Source organism: Syzygium oleosum, unplaced genomic scaffold (genome assembly GCF_021117445.2).
Source record: "Syzygium oleosum isolate NSW1041296 unplaced genomic scaffold, Sole_v2.1 Sole_v2.55, whole genome shotgun sequence".
NCBI classification, from domain to species: Eukaryota; Viridiplantae; Streptophyta; class Magnoliopsida; order Myrtales; family Myrtaceae; genus Syzygium; species Syzygium oleosum.
The window spans coordinates 934486-949478 of NW_026607539.1; the positions used below are offsets into that span (position 1 = coordinate 934486).

Genomic DNA, 14993 nt, shown 5'->3' on the forward strand with positions numbered 1-14993 from the left:
TGGTGAGCAAAAGCTAGGCCGGACATCACCTGACCGATATAAAAGAAATGTTCTATGCATATTCCCAAGACTATCCGAATAAAGTTCTAGCCATCATATTTTGAAAATTTTGTCACGAAGACCTATGAGAATTATCATTAAGCGCAGTTATTAAATATATGAAAAGAAAGATAATTACCTTGTACCATTGGAGTTCTCTTTGCACTTGAAAAGCTGCTCCAGCCACGTTAATTACCGCATCAAAACTAGGGTAGTACTCTGTTGCTGCGTACTCTGCTACTGCGTCCATCATCATCGTGGATTCTTCCCATGTAGGCCCTGGAACTAATGAGAACTTATTGGTTGAGCTTACCTTCAAAAAGAGTCTGAGAGTCCTTTCTTGGCGATACTTCACAGCACGTGTCTCCAACCTCTTACCATCGGGAAAAATCGAAATAAGCTTTGGGAAGAACTGAATAAGTAGCTTCACGATTTCACTAATTCCCCTGATTGTGGCTTCATCCAATAGTTTTTCCTTTCGGACAAGATCGATGATCTCAGTAGTCTTCCTACAAGAGATTGCAATGCAAACTTGTTTTGCCAACTCGACTGCTGCTACGTGTTTCAGCTTCACCTCATGAATCCTCTTGATAGTAGGAACTACAAAATGTTAAAGAACAAATGAAAACGATAAACGAAGAGGCAGCAATTGAATTTTACTTATATATATAAAAAAAAAAAAAGGTAGTCCAGCTTTGCATCCCAATTTTTGTTATCAGACACAACAGTTTACTTAATAGTCGTATTTTCCCACAAAAGCCTACCACATTTAGAGCTAGGGTTGGCGGGGCGATTGGGAAAAAATCTCATTCTTTTACCCTTTTTTTTAATCTTTTTTTACTCTTTTAGAAAAGCTATTTTAATCTTTTTTCTCCATTGGGAGTCAGTCCTCAAATGCAAAGTGTGAGTTTTAGTAATTGCTGATGCAAAGTACAAAAAAGGTATAAAATCACTTTTGGCATTTTCCAAGAAAAGATTTATATCATGTGTGGATGAAAAAAATAATTGGATCTGAAGAAAGTAGAAGCGATTAGAGGGTAACTGAAGTGAGTGATCTTCCTTGAAGTTCAAACGAGGCTTTATAACGTTAATCATAATTAAGAGAATATAATTAGAAAACTTAACCTGATAGAACAGCTCTGAAAATAACCACGTTAATGATATCTGTCTAGTTAGAGTAAATCACAGTAGTCTTTGCATATATAAGATTATTTTAGATGATATTGTTCAAATATGCATAGCAGCTAGTAATAAAAAAATCATATTGTTATTCATGCTCAGCACAAGAGCAAAAAGTTTTTGCAAAAAATTTTCTTTCTCCATTCTATCTGTCTCCAGCAAAATCAAAACTTCCACATCAGGTCACATAATGGTATGTGACGTTCGAGTTTACTTGTTACACCTAAAAGACAATGTGAGTAGAGTTAACTTGACTCTATTCTGAAATAACTTTTAATTTGATGAAAATACGCAACGACACTATACTTCGGTTTCCTTTTTGTTCTTAAATAAAAATGGAAGAATTAGGGACAAGGCTAAAGTGTATTTCGGGTGCATACAAAAGTTGGGTGAAGATGACAAATGCAACTACGCGCAAAGGTTGTGAGTAAGTTTTGGGAACTGTAGGATTTTCTTGTAGTGGTCAGGTGGTGTTTGGGCTAATTTTCGCGCACTTCAATTGGTCCACCTTCTCGGGTAATCTTAGGAGCCCAGTCATCCATGTTGGCCTGATGTATTCAGGAGTGCTTCCAACAAATCTGAAATATAGGATTGTAATAAGAGGAGAAAACTCCTTTATTATCTAACAGCCCGCTTGTTGGTATAGGATATATAACTTGGGGTGGAATTCTGGGATGCACGATTTTGTTGAGACCCACGAAATTTGCTCCCATTGAAATATTCTTCTATTCCAAGCCCTCCCAAGCAAATTATTTTGATTTTTCCTACCTGCTCCTATTCCTATTCTTCACGCCTTTTTAAAGTTGCCAAGTAAAAGTGTGAATTTACTATGTTAAAATGCGATTAACTGACAAACCCAGGCCATCATCTGTTGCAACCTTATTTCGTAGCCAATGACGCGAGGGGCTTGCCCCCGGTCTTATGCCCAATTCCTGCACCCTCTCGACGTGTTCTTTCGTGTTGTATTGAGATGAAGTAGCAGTCAAAGAAAATAATATTTAGGCTTTAAGCACATACAAAAATACATATGAGTTCATTGATGTTATTTTTCCAGAAAGATTTACATGCTTGATAGAGATGATGAAGCGAACATGATTTCACCAATCAAGATTGAAGGAGAAGTCCTAGGTTTACGTAACTCTTATTCCATATCTTCTGCTTAGATCAGTTAGCCATATGCAAGAAATTCCTAGCTTAACATCAAATCTCGCCTCAATTTGCAGTTTCAACTTTCAAGTATTCTTTTTTCACTTTTTCTTTTTACAATTTCGCAACTCTTGCAATTGGAATTTGGTGAATATCTGAAATCTTTCAAAATATAAATTTATCAACACAAAAAATCATGTTTAAGTTTGAATAAATTTTTTGAAGGATTTTTATTAAATCCGTTGACGGTGTAAAGAATAACGGCATAATTCTAAAAGTGCCAAAAGTTGTATACGGCGCTCACTTTAGTGCCAAAAGTTTTTTTTTTATCACTATGCGCCAAATTTTTTGAAAAACGATCTTTTCAGTGTCAACTCCGATCTACTTGGCCAAAAATCCGACATGGCTTTTTTTGTATTAATTTCTTAAGTCAACGTGGCTCGCTAGAGAGTCCAGTCAGCATCTAAACCATAAACGACGTCGTCTACTAGCTTTCCCCTAAACAAGAATCCTAAATCCCCAAATTGAAAGAGAAACCCTAACCGGCCATTCAACCGAAATTCACACCATAATTCGATTTGCCCCCAAAATTAACAACTTAATCATGCAAATGGAGGGCAAGAGCTCAAATTTTTCCCTAGTTTTCCCTCCTCGCCCAAGCCCTATTTTTTTTTCCCTCCAATTGAGTTACGCAGAGAGAATGACTAACCTGGCTGATTGAGAGCGACAGAGAAGGTGAGCAATGGACAGCGAGTGACGACGAGCGAGCGGCGGACAATGAGCGATGTTGACAGGGAGAATGGTGGACGGTGAGAGGAACACGATAGGAGCCTTAACTTTCATTCATTATGTGCGGCGTCGTTTTTGGGCATAGGATGGTGTGGCGTTGGTTTGGGCAATGGATGGTGCGGCGTTGTTTTTAGGCAACGGCGTTGGTGTGGCACCGTTCAGTCCTACCCAACCATATTGGACTGAACGATGCCGTTTTGCCAGTCCACGTGGACTGGAATTTTTAACAAAAAATCCTACTCAGGTTATTTTTTTTTAATTGTAAGAGCCATGTAATTATTTTAGCCGGAATATCTCGCCGTTGGCACTTAAGTGATCGTTTTTTCTTTGATTTGGCACTTAAGTGAGTTGGCAAAAAACTTTTGGCACTAAAATGAGCACCGTACACAACTTTTGACACTTTTGATGTCCTTCTACCTAAGTTACACATTCACTGTTGGACGGTTGATACGTTAAAAAAATTTAATGACAAAACTAACTTCAAGAACACATATCACTCATCCAATGGTGAATATGTAACAGTTTTTTCACACAGGCAGTGGGCCTAACACAAATTCTTTTCCAAATTATGGTGAAGAATTAAGTAGGAGCTTTTTTCTACTTATAAAAGAAGTAAAAAACAAACAAGCCATAGACTATTAGTTGGAGAGAGAGGGACAGAGATAGAGACGTATCTTGATAAAATGGAAGGTTACCTGCAATTTTGGCGGCATTCCAAAGTGACCTTGGAATACATTGAAGCGCTACAATCAGGTTGCAAAGAAAATCCGGTCACTGGATATGAAATCATTGTAAGACCTCATAATTTGTTCGTTACATTGTCCAATCAATTAAATTATATGATACTTATGCACTTGGTTGAATCATATTTGGTTCCCAGGGGATAGCCGATCCATGAAGTAGTTCGGTTTCAGGCCATTGTTCAAGTAAAACTAGGTCAACGAACCAGAGTACATACTATATAGAAACAATCATTTCCGGTTTCTTTTGCTAGTACGGAGGTAATCAATCTAAGAAAATTGACTTAAAAGTTCAAAATGATGAAAGGTCCTAAGATAATGCCCAACAGCAAAAATGCATACCCACCCGAATCCGAATTTTTATCTGTTGGTTTATAGTTCAAGTCCACCGGAATACCTTCAATTCAGAAACAAAAGAGCAGGTGATGAGCAAATCATTAATGAAGGGATGCGAGTGCAGAAAGTACGCACATTTGTATATCAATGCTTCCAAAACACCAAGTTTGGTTCCGCTGCGAAAGTGAGACTCTTTCCTCGCCAACACTTCCAGTATAGATTGGTCGTGATATGTGCTTCTCATGGTAATTAAGTGAGGGTATCGCTCGATTAGAGAAAGGGTGATATCTACCCGAATTCACCAGCAAAGTTGATCAGGAAAATAAGCTAAGTCTAGAATGAAGGAAAAAACAGATGGAATTGAGACCCTTACCAAAAAACAGATGGAATTGAGATAAAGAGTGATGGTGATCTTACCATGATGACCGATCGAGGTGAGATGTACAATGGTATCAATCGCGGTGGGACTGCTGAAGGGATGACTTGGTCCATCGTCTGTCGTACTTTTTGCCAGGAACCAGGCAATCTCCTTATGCATAGAAGCTTCCCGAGCAGATATTACCAAAGGAACACGTCCTTTATTATCTGCAATTTGCGTCAACTTAGGATTGCTTCTAACTAATGCCTTGACCATCCTTATCCTTCCATTCAGGACAGCAATGTGGAGGGCTGTGCGGCCATCACAATCAACCGTTTCAAGCACTTCCCGATATGGAGACAAGAGCTCAACCAGGTTCTCAACAAATTGGTCTCGTGCACTCAAAGTGGCTATGTGAAGCACTGTTTCTGATCTGCTTGTTATTTTGGCCGTCTTTGAAGCAGGATCTTGTTCGAAAAATCTTTTAGCAGATTCCCAATCACCCTTGAATACAACTCTCAACAATTGTCGGTAATAGTGTCCATCCACATCCTTTTCCGATATTTCTGCAGTAGATGCAAACTTTTCAGGCCATTTTGTTAATACGTTTTTGCAGACATTGAGTAGTGTCCCAGAAAAGAAAATTTTCATGAAGATCCGCCCCAGATATTAATTTCACAATGAAGTAACGCTTTTGAGGGATAACGCACCTGGAGCACCTCCGGATTGAGAAGGAGCTAATCCAAAGTTTACACGAACATCTTCAATATATGTAGGAGAAAGAGTGAGCACATTTTAAGACCACATAGCTTATACCATATTTTTTCTCGGTGGGAACTTGAACATGTACCTGCTGGTGGTTCCGCATGATTCGACTTTCCTCGTGTCTCACTTGGCTGCGTTGCCATTGGGTTGCTCTCCTGGTTAGAGTCTTTCAACAACAAAGTAAATGGAGAATGCAAAAATGGGTAAGATACTCAGTTATCAAAGAGTTTCAGTCTCCTCAGGGGGAGTTCTTTCGTTCCTTATATACAAGTACCTTCCTTAGAGTAAAGGTGAGCATCCATAATTATAGCAAGCAAGCATATCTTTTTTCACCCTTTACAAAAGCGGGATTACTTGAGTGTAAAATAGTTCATCCCTGGGAATATAGACTAGACCTATACTAGTGGGCAAGCAGCCTCAAGCATGGTGCCACACATCATTAGGTTTAGCCCTTAGTGATGGAACCATTATTTTAAGTTGATTCTATCCCTCTTTCTTACAATAGAGTTCATTCTATCCCTCGACAACATGATCAAGTTCAGTCTTTACCAAGTTAAGTTGCTTCTTTTCTTGAGCTCGGGAAAGCTATTCAGGCCCTTTAATTTTCAAGCCTTTCGCCGTATAAAGCTATCAGCAAGACAGGCACCTCGCTTTTGTCACTCCCAAAAGCAAAAGCAAAGAACTTCAATTCAATTCAAGGCAGAGTCTTTCTAAAGAGACTGCTTTTCCTGAAAAGATAATTAAGTGGGAGAACTCGTAGGAAGGGGGGCGGCCCAATGGAAAATTTTCAATTTCCTGTTTTCATATCCAAAATTCGCAATGAAAATACGTTTAGTAGAATTTTGGTTGCCGTGTTTTCAAATTTTGAACCTTAAAACTAAAAACGACCAAAATTGACCTTATTTGTACAGTACACCCAAAATGTTTTTATAATTTTCAACCCCGTTAAAAACTCTTATTTTTCACTCACCAAACATATTATCAAGAAAATGGAAGATGAAAACTAGATAACAGTTTTCATCAGAACATTTTTGTGGACCAAATGCAATCTAAATACCTTGAGAGATTTGACGGTGATTTTGGTTTTAGAAAAATGGTGTAATGATACATGAGTCGACTCAAGAGACGGACATGTTGATTCAACTAAGCAGGCACTCATGTGTCATATTCAAGTATTTTTCCTAAAACAAACCTTTTAGAGTTTTCTGGAACAACCAAGGAAAAAATGACTTCCAAAATAATTTGGAAAGTCCAACTAAATCATCAGATATTAAAATTATTCTTTCTGAAAAGACTTACTTTAAAATTATTTGGGGAAATAACACTTTTTGTCCTTGTAATTTTGACAAAGTGACTTAAATTGTCACAAGAAAACTGTATAAGGTCCGGAATTATAACCAAACAAAGTATAGGGATTAAAAGTGAGATTTCCCGACCTATTGGGACTGAAGAAATTTTATTTCCCTGAACTAAAAATGCAAAACTGGCCACCAAATACAGTTTATTTGATTTATTTTCTTTGGCTCATGGACATGACTATTCCTTCCAAGTAAATAGTAAACACGCAAAATGTATTACTCAAAAGTCAAATCTCCTAATTTGGCCTGTCTCGGCTCCACAAGTTCCCTTATAGTTGTTGACGATGATACCATCGCTTTTTGTCAATCCTGATTTCATTACAAAACAATGGGTTCTGAATAACTAATTTATCATTATTAAGAGACTACATGGGACTAACCCTTTGAAGACATGATCATCGAATTAGTCAATTCACTATAGTCATCTCCAAAAAAGAAATCATGTAATGTTGTCCAGAGAAAAAAAAATAACTTTTTGATAGAAATGGTTGTCATTAATATGACAAAGTGTAAAGATAACATTAAAGAAGACAATTCACTACCAAACACAATGTCCAAGATACATGGATGGTGTGGAATGTTCTTGCCACAAGAACCATAACAAATAGTACGGAGTTTAAACCTATCAAAATGGGGTATAAGTCCATTTCTTAATCCACATATGATGGGTCGAGTTATTATATGAGTTAGTTATATTAAGTAAATATGTCATAAATGAGTTTAGAATGGTAGCCCAACATAATATGGTGGGTTTACAACTTCTTTAAACCCAACTCACCTCTATGTCTCTCTCTTCGTTCTCTCTCACCCTCACTCCGCGTTCTCACATCAATTTGGTTATGAGTTTTCTTAGATTTGAATAAATATGGAAGTGTTTTAGCGATATGGGTCGGGTCTGGTATGTGTTGGATATGAATTGGGTCGAGTATGTGTAACAGTCTGAATTTTCGATCCTTTTTCCCGGAATTTAGGAAATGAATTTGACCAATGCGCTATAGTGAGATCTCACCCGGGAACCGCGCATTCTCGGGATGCTAACCTTAGGGGTAGGGCTATTACGGGATTGAGTTCGCACGACCAAAGAACTCGATCTGGGTTCGATCTTCGACTATATGGATTGACGAGGGAATGTTTTGAGCCAACCGAGACCGGTCTATTTGATTGATCGTGTCCGAAGGGCACTAGTGACAGACCCTCGCAATTATATGACGATCGAGGTCGCCTTGGTTTGAGCAAACTTAAACGTGATTTGACTTAGTGTCGGTCACGGGTCGAGAGCGCGTAATCCTAATGAGCCACCCGTTAGCAAGAGATAAGCTAAAGTCGCGATTGGTCAATTTTAGTCATTTCTTGGAATTTGGGCCCGGGAATCGAGAATTTTGAAAGTGACAATTTTGAGCGGCCAATGACGTTTTCGGCTTGGCCAACCTTGGGGCCACCCATTTCTGCAAAAAAATAGATTTCGGTCCGGGGCCGGAAAAATTACGGTTTTGCCCCTGTGGACACCGATGTTGGATTTTGAGGTCGTTTGAGGTTATTTTTCGAGGCCAAGGTCATTTTAGAGTGGCCACGCATATTTGGAGTGGTTACGGCCAAAAATTAGAATTTCGACAAAAATTGGAAAAATAATATTATTTTATTCCCGGAACTTCGCAGTCGATTTTCGAGGACTTAGAAAGTAAATTTCGCGATTCTGACGCCATATTATGTTGGCCACGCACATATGGAACACGTATGTGCGAAAATTGGAATTTCGCCCCGGGATCGGAAAATTACGATTTTGCCCCTAGGCCTATTTTTGGGTATTCCGAATTTTGGGGATTTTGGAAATTGAATTTGGAGATTAATTGTGGATGAATATCAGCCCCAAAATATTGGACCAAAACGCCCTTAGATATTTTGGTTTGGAGCAATGTGGACCAAGTATTAGAGGGGCAAAATTGGAATTAAGAAAAAAATTGGTCAAACCTTGGACCAAATATTTAATTGTTTCTCTCCTCTCTCTCTCTCCTCATTCCCTCTCTTCTCACGGCAGCCCCTCCCCCCCCAACAGAGAACTCTCTCCCTCTCTCCCTCACCAAAAATCCTCTCATCTCTCTCTCGGCCTTGGACCGCCGATCATCGCCGGAGCATCGCCGGAGCAAGCCGCCACCGCCGATCGCCGCCGGCCAGCCGTTCCCCCTTGCCGCTCTAGCCGAGTTAGTCTAGAGTTCGGGTAAGTCGCGATCTAATCCCTATTTAGGACGTCGGGTATTTTCGGACTCGTTCGGGTATGGTTTAGAGGATTTAGAGGTTAATTAAGGCGTTGATAATGATTATTGGTGGTTGATCATGGTTATTGGTGGCTGAGTATGGCTGGTAGTGGTTGTTGCGGGTTGGATTAGACGTCGGGAAATGAGTTTTGGCGGTTGGAATTCGGTGGAAATCGGTTCGGGTTTGAATCCGTGAGGTTCGGGGTGAATCGCGGATTCACGGTTACTGTATCCGCCCGGTTTTCTATTTTTGTAGAGAATTTTGTGGGCCGAATTTGAAGAAGGTTTCTTCATAAAAGTTGTTTACAACATCTTGACGTAGAACATAATTTAATTTGGGAATTTTTGGAAATCATTTGAGGTCATTCGGAAGTCCATCTTTGGACCGAAATAAAACTGCCCGATTTACTGTTCACCCGACCTTCGGGTCTGTTCGAATTTTTATAAATTTTTTTAGGCCTATTTTCAAAATTCTTCCTTCACAGAAGTTGTTGGGGACATTCGTGGCTATAACATATAAAAATTTCAAAGCTTTTCAAGGTGATTTGGGTGCTGAAATAAATGTATTTTGAGGACAAAATATTCTGTTGGAGCAAACTGATTTTGGTCTGATTTCGAGGGATAAAAAGGCATGGTTGCAGTTTGAACCGGATTTCGTGTTCTTCATAAGAAATGTTTATCGGGGTGTTTTTTGTGACATATCCAAAATTTAGAATTTTTGGAGTTCGTTTACTATTTATTTTGATGGGATTTTGGTCACTGTATAAACTGCCCAGTTTGGACCCGATTTTTACATATTCTCGGTTTTTTCTCTCTCTCGAGAATTATTCAGTGTTACCGTGGCATTTTGATGGGTAGTTTGATGCTTGAATGAGCTCGTATGTGTGATTGTGTGGCTGTGAGGTGTGGTGGCATGATTTTGCATTGAGTTCGCGTGCTAAGCTTGGGTGTTTGTGTGGTGTTCGCGTGATGAGGATGGGTAATTGTGAAAAATGTGTGCGAGATGTGAATTTGTGTGTGACCGTGTGTATGTGTGGTCGTGTGGTACGTGTGGAGAGTGTGGAACAAAGGTACGGGAATGTAGGATTGATGGGAAAAGTGATACCCTGAGGCGTGTTCGTTTACGCGGGGTGAGGTCCGTCCTGAGGCGTGTACGTTTACGCGGGACGATGCCATCCCTGACGAGGTGACGATGCCCGGCCCGACGGGGTGACGATGCCTGACGTGGTCAGAAGACCGTTGGCCTGATGCGTTTTACGCGGGCGCGGTAGAAGGAAAGTGTGTGTAGGATTCCGTCCTGAGGCGTGTTCGTTTACGCGGGACGATGCCGTCCCTGACGAGGTGACGATGCCCGGCCCGACGGGGTGTCGATGCCTGACGAGGTCAGAAGACCGTTGGCCTGATGCGTTTTACGCGGGCGCGGTAGTGGTGGAAAGGTTGAGAACGAGCGGGATTTGGCTTGACATGTGAGGATTGTGAAAGTGATGCATGGTGTGAGTTGGTGTGCGAGTGTGTTTGTATCGCGTAATGCAGTGCGCGATTATGGGGTAAAATCTGCTAGGCATGGTATGGGACGTGCCCAAGTAGGTTTTGCTTTATAATCGAGGCACGCGCGCGGCTGTGATGTACTGCTGTGGTATGATTGGCGTGTGTATTGATATGTGGAAAGTGTGTGATGGCATGTGTGCAAGAATTGTATGTTGGGATTGTGGGCTAACGTGCATGGTGCGTATGCAGAGAGTCCAGGTATGTGTGAATGTTTGATTGCTGGTTGTGTGGTTATTTGGTTGCGCATTTGGATGTGTCTGGAATTACGTGATAGCCTAGGTGGGGCTTAGGTTGTGACTTATTGAGATGTGATCTCATGGTTGTTTCAACCAAATCATTTCAGAGCCCCCGCCTGAATGTCGAGATTGAGGTCGACTCGGAGTCGTCGGGTGAGCAGACAACTGCGGAGGATTCAGGTGGTGATGCCGAGGACAGTGAGTCAGAGTGGGCGCCTTCGAGAGGGCGTAGGGGATAGTTCTGGGAGGGGGATGCGCCCCATTTTTGGATAGTGCTGACCTAGAGAGCTGATCTTGATATTTTGGTGGTTTGGAGTTCATAGTTCGGTGTGCTTATAAATTATTTTGTGGTTTGTATTGGCGGATGATGTAAATATTTGGAAGTGTAATATATGCTTGGTGGTTTGTCGATTTGTTCCTTCCTGGTGTTCTCCAATTTTAATGTCCGGGATTTTTGATTGCTTCCGCCGCGAGTTAACTCTGATGGATCGTTGGGTCGGCGACGTTATTCCTGGGACGTCGCACTCTGTTCGACCGGAGGCGGGATGTCGCGGGCTCGATGGGGGTTCGGGGCGTGACAGTATGTGTCACTAAATTTGCATTTGTATGGAAATGGATCAAAACTGGTTAAATTGGTTTATTTGGGTCGGACTATTTTTTATCAGACTCAACCCACCCGTTTGTTAGGTCTACAGATTTTGTCAAAAAGGCAAGATCAATTCTTTTTCCCAACCACCTGTTGGTTCAACCCCTCAACCTGTATCCGCACACCAAACCGGTTCATTGACAAGTCTCCATTTGAATATTCTAAATTCTAGAGTGAGTACTCATGTTTCTGGCGTCCTAAGGGCCTGTTTGGTAACCATCTTATTTTTTATTTTCTGCTCTATTGTTCCTCGGAAAAGAAAATGAACAGAAATCCGTTTGGTAACGTCAGCTAATTTTTCTATTCGCCGGAATAAATCAATGGCCAGGGAATAGATTTGAAACAGAAACAAGAAGTAAAAAAAACCTACTTCTTTGTTCCTGGGATCAATTTTTGAAACAAGGTCATTTTCTTTTTTTTCCTTCCTTCTTCATCGTCCTCTAGCCGATCGCCGACCTCGGCAATGGTCGGCAAGGTCGGTATTGGGTGGTCTTGGGCCTCTCTCACCCCAAAAACTAGCTCAAAGGGTGAGGCTTTCCCTCAGACTTATAAACTGACCACCAGCCCATTCCACAACCGATGTGGGACAACCTTAACAGTCGGCCTCGCCCAAGGCCAGCCCTTGTCTTTGGCCAGTCACCGGCCATCGCCGAGGCTCGGCGATCGGCCAGAGGAGGAAGAAGAAGGGAGGAAAAAAAAATAGAAAAATCTCATAAAATTATTTAAAAACTAAAAAAAATTCTACGTCACAAAAAATTTTTGGGGTCGTACAAGCTTTTCTGTTCTTTTTACTATTTTGACAATATAAATTTTGTATAGTTATCAAACGCGTTCTTTTGTTCAAAAACTCGTACAGGGAATAGAAATAAAAAAAAATTTCTGAAAAGAAATTACTTTCGAGAGCAAATATGTTGCCAAACGCACCCTAAATTGAACTAACATATAAATTTTAGAAAGTCTATGTCAAGTTAGCCGTGGACTCGAACAAAGAAACTAATCCTTCACAAAAACCAACATCTCTAGCTGAACTAGTGCCAAGTACGCCATTGCCAAGCGAGCCATTCCTTTTTTTGTTAATTAAATAGGATTTAACTAGTTGTTCATAATAAGTAGATATTCATTGCACAATTCCCATTCTACCAAAACAAAATAAATCAATGATGTTACCAAAAAATTTTCATTATCGCATAACAAAAGTAAAAAAGCGCGGGATGGTCACTATTATTGACCAATGTTGTGAGCTGCGTTCAAGGGTTGTTGACACCTAAATTTTGGTTGCTCCATTATTCATCACATAAAAATTAGGAATGGACCGTGATTTCTAAATAAAAATATCAAAAATACATTAGGCTAAAGAAAATGTTTGGAAATTAGCTTAAATAACCTTGTTTTGACTACAAATTAGTTGAGATTGGATTGGAAATCACTGAACCACATCATATAACTTCTGACCACCTACGTTTTGTTAAGGAAATTTCCTAATAGATTTTGAAGTTGATAAAACTGTCCATGAAAAGTTTGTAAGTCTGATCTGTGCTCTGAAGTATTTGGATCCATGTAGATATATTCTGAAAATAGCAACTTTAATATTTCAAGAGAACTAAACTTTCTGAACACTCAGACTTTACCAAGCCTAGAAGGAAGACTTCAGACTTTACGGGATTCAGAACGAGTACTTCAGACTTTACTAATAAAGTTATTTAAACTCATAGAGAACTTCAAACTCTACTTCTAAAAGGTTTAGACCTTACTAAAGACCCATACTGACTTAAGATCTAGATGTGAAGTAAAAACCAGAAGTTATCCAGACTCTGAAACTACTTAAAATGAACATAACGGCTAGTGATCTGGCATGGATTTCACATGAAGGAAAGTTTGATTGACTCAATCTTAAAAGGCTATAATTGATTGACAATCAAATATTAAGGCAAGTATATCTCACAACGGATAAAGCTCTACTTATGGAAACCAAGATTCTTATTGTATAGGCAACCAGATTCAGCGGGATTCAGATTTTGTCAACTAACGGCTACTCAATCAATTTTATACAAATCGGTCCAAGTTGAAGATTGGAAGATGATCCTCTGATGACTGTCCAATGGCTAGTTTGGAAGTGGAGGAGTATAAAAGAAGATTAACGAAAAATAGAAGGTAGAGAACGAAATCAATAATCAACAAATCCAAAGTCTGAGCATTCTCCGATTTTACTATTTGTCATTCCTAAGCCAAACACTGAGATCTTGAGAGACATTTTGTAAGAGTGATTGTGTGAGATAGAGAGTTCTATCATTCACAGAGTGATATCACTCAGAACTTGTAATCTCTTTGATCATATAGTGGAATCGAGTAAGTAGACTGTCAGCGTGGGAGAGTGAACGTAGGCTTAATCTAAACCGAACCATTATAATCTTCTGTGTGCAGTTTTTCTATCCCTAAACTCCTATTATATATATATACTGCATACTAACACATTTGTCACAAAGTCTGATCCGAATCTAATTATTTTTCAGACTTTAATATTGATTAATTGTTTTCGCTTTAAAAATTGATCAAAAAGTTTTAGATCACCTATTCACCCTCCCCCCCCCCCCCCTCTAGATGATCCTTGTAAGATACATCACGTTTTAGTTTTTGCTCGAGGTCCATATGAAATTAACACGAGATTCACCAAAATCAAATGCTTTGATATGGACTGGCTGTATGTAATAATAAGATTTTCGTCGACTCAGCCCTTTCATACTATAATAATATTACAACTGAAAATTAGTGAGGGGTTGTGCCTTGAGGTCTTTCTTTTTTCTTTTTTGAATTTCTAAGCAAATAAAGATTATATCCGTAATCCACCAAGGTGGTGTTTCTCTTGCTTTATGAATGTTCGATTCACGTCGTGAGCGAACCACTGAATGGCTCATGCCATGTTGCCTAGTTACGGAACACTTTATGTGCAGAGACTTCCTGACTACTAACATCTAGGTAGAGCTATGACGAATGGCTCACCAATTTCGAGGCTTTTAGGTCGCACGTGATGCAAAGTAACTATGACTCGAACAAAATATTTCGTAACCAATGTAAGACCTTTATGGTAATGCTAGAGGAGGTCATCGGCACTAATTAACCATCCTTGCTCTATTACTTCTAGGGGAAAAAAAGAGATCATATCCATAATTGACCAATACACAATCGAATCGACAATATACAAATGCCTAGAAGGTCCAAAAACATAATAGAATACACAAAGCCACAGAGGGCCCATAAAGATACATACAAGAGCAATGGCCGAAAAGGCCCACATGAAGAGAAGCCTTGTTCGAGTGGAAAAAGAAAAGGGCAAAGCTTTTTGACTAGAGAGAGAAATTAATGCCCATACACTACAAAAAGCACTTCCCGTGTTAAATAGGGAAAACGACACGAATTGTTCATGAATTTTGATCCAACGTATGAAGAGAAGCCTTGTTCGAGTGGAAAAAGAAATGGGCAAAGCTTTTTGACGAGAGAGAGAAATTAATGCCCATACACTACAAAAAGCACTTCCCGTGTTAAATAGGGAAAACGACACGAATTGTTCATGAATTTTGATCCAACGTACAATATCATTCTTGAA

At 39.8% G+C, this 14993-nt stretch overlaps 1 long non-coding RNA gene and 1 pseudogene across 1 annotated transcript; one reads left to right on the top strand and one right to left on the bottom strand.

Annotated features, from left to right (window-relative positions):
• The window catches only part of LOC115662973 (uncharacterized), a 58305-nt pseudogene that overhangs the window by 7160 nt on the left and 36152 nt on the right, over positions 1–14993 (bottom strand).
• LOC130136924 (uncharacterized) lies at positions 8752–11153 on the top strand. Its single transcript, XR_008815616.1, has 2 exons — positions 8752–8925; positions 10854–11153. It is a non-coding gene; the product is annotated as an uncharacterized LOC130136924 (long non-coding RNA).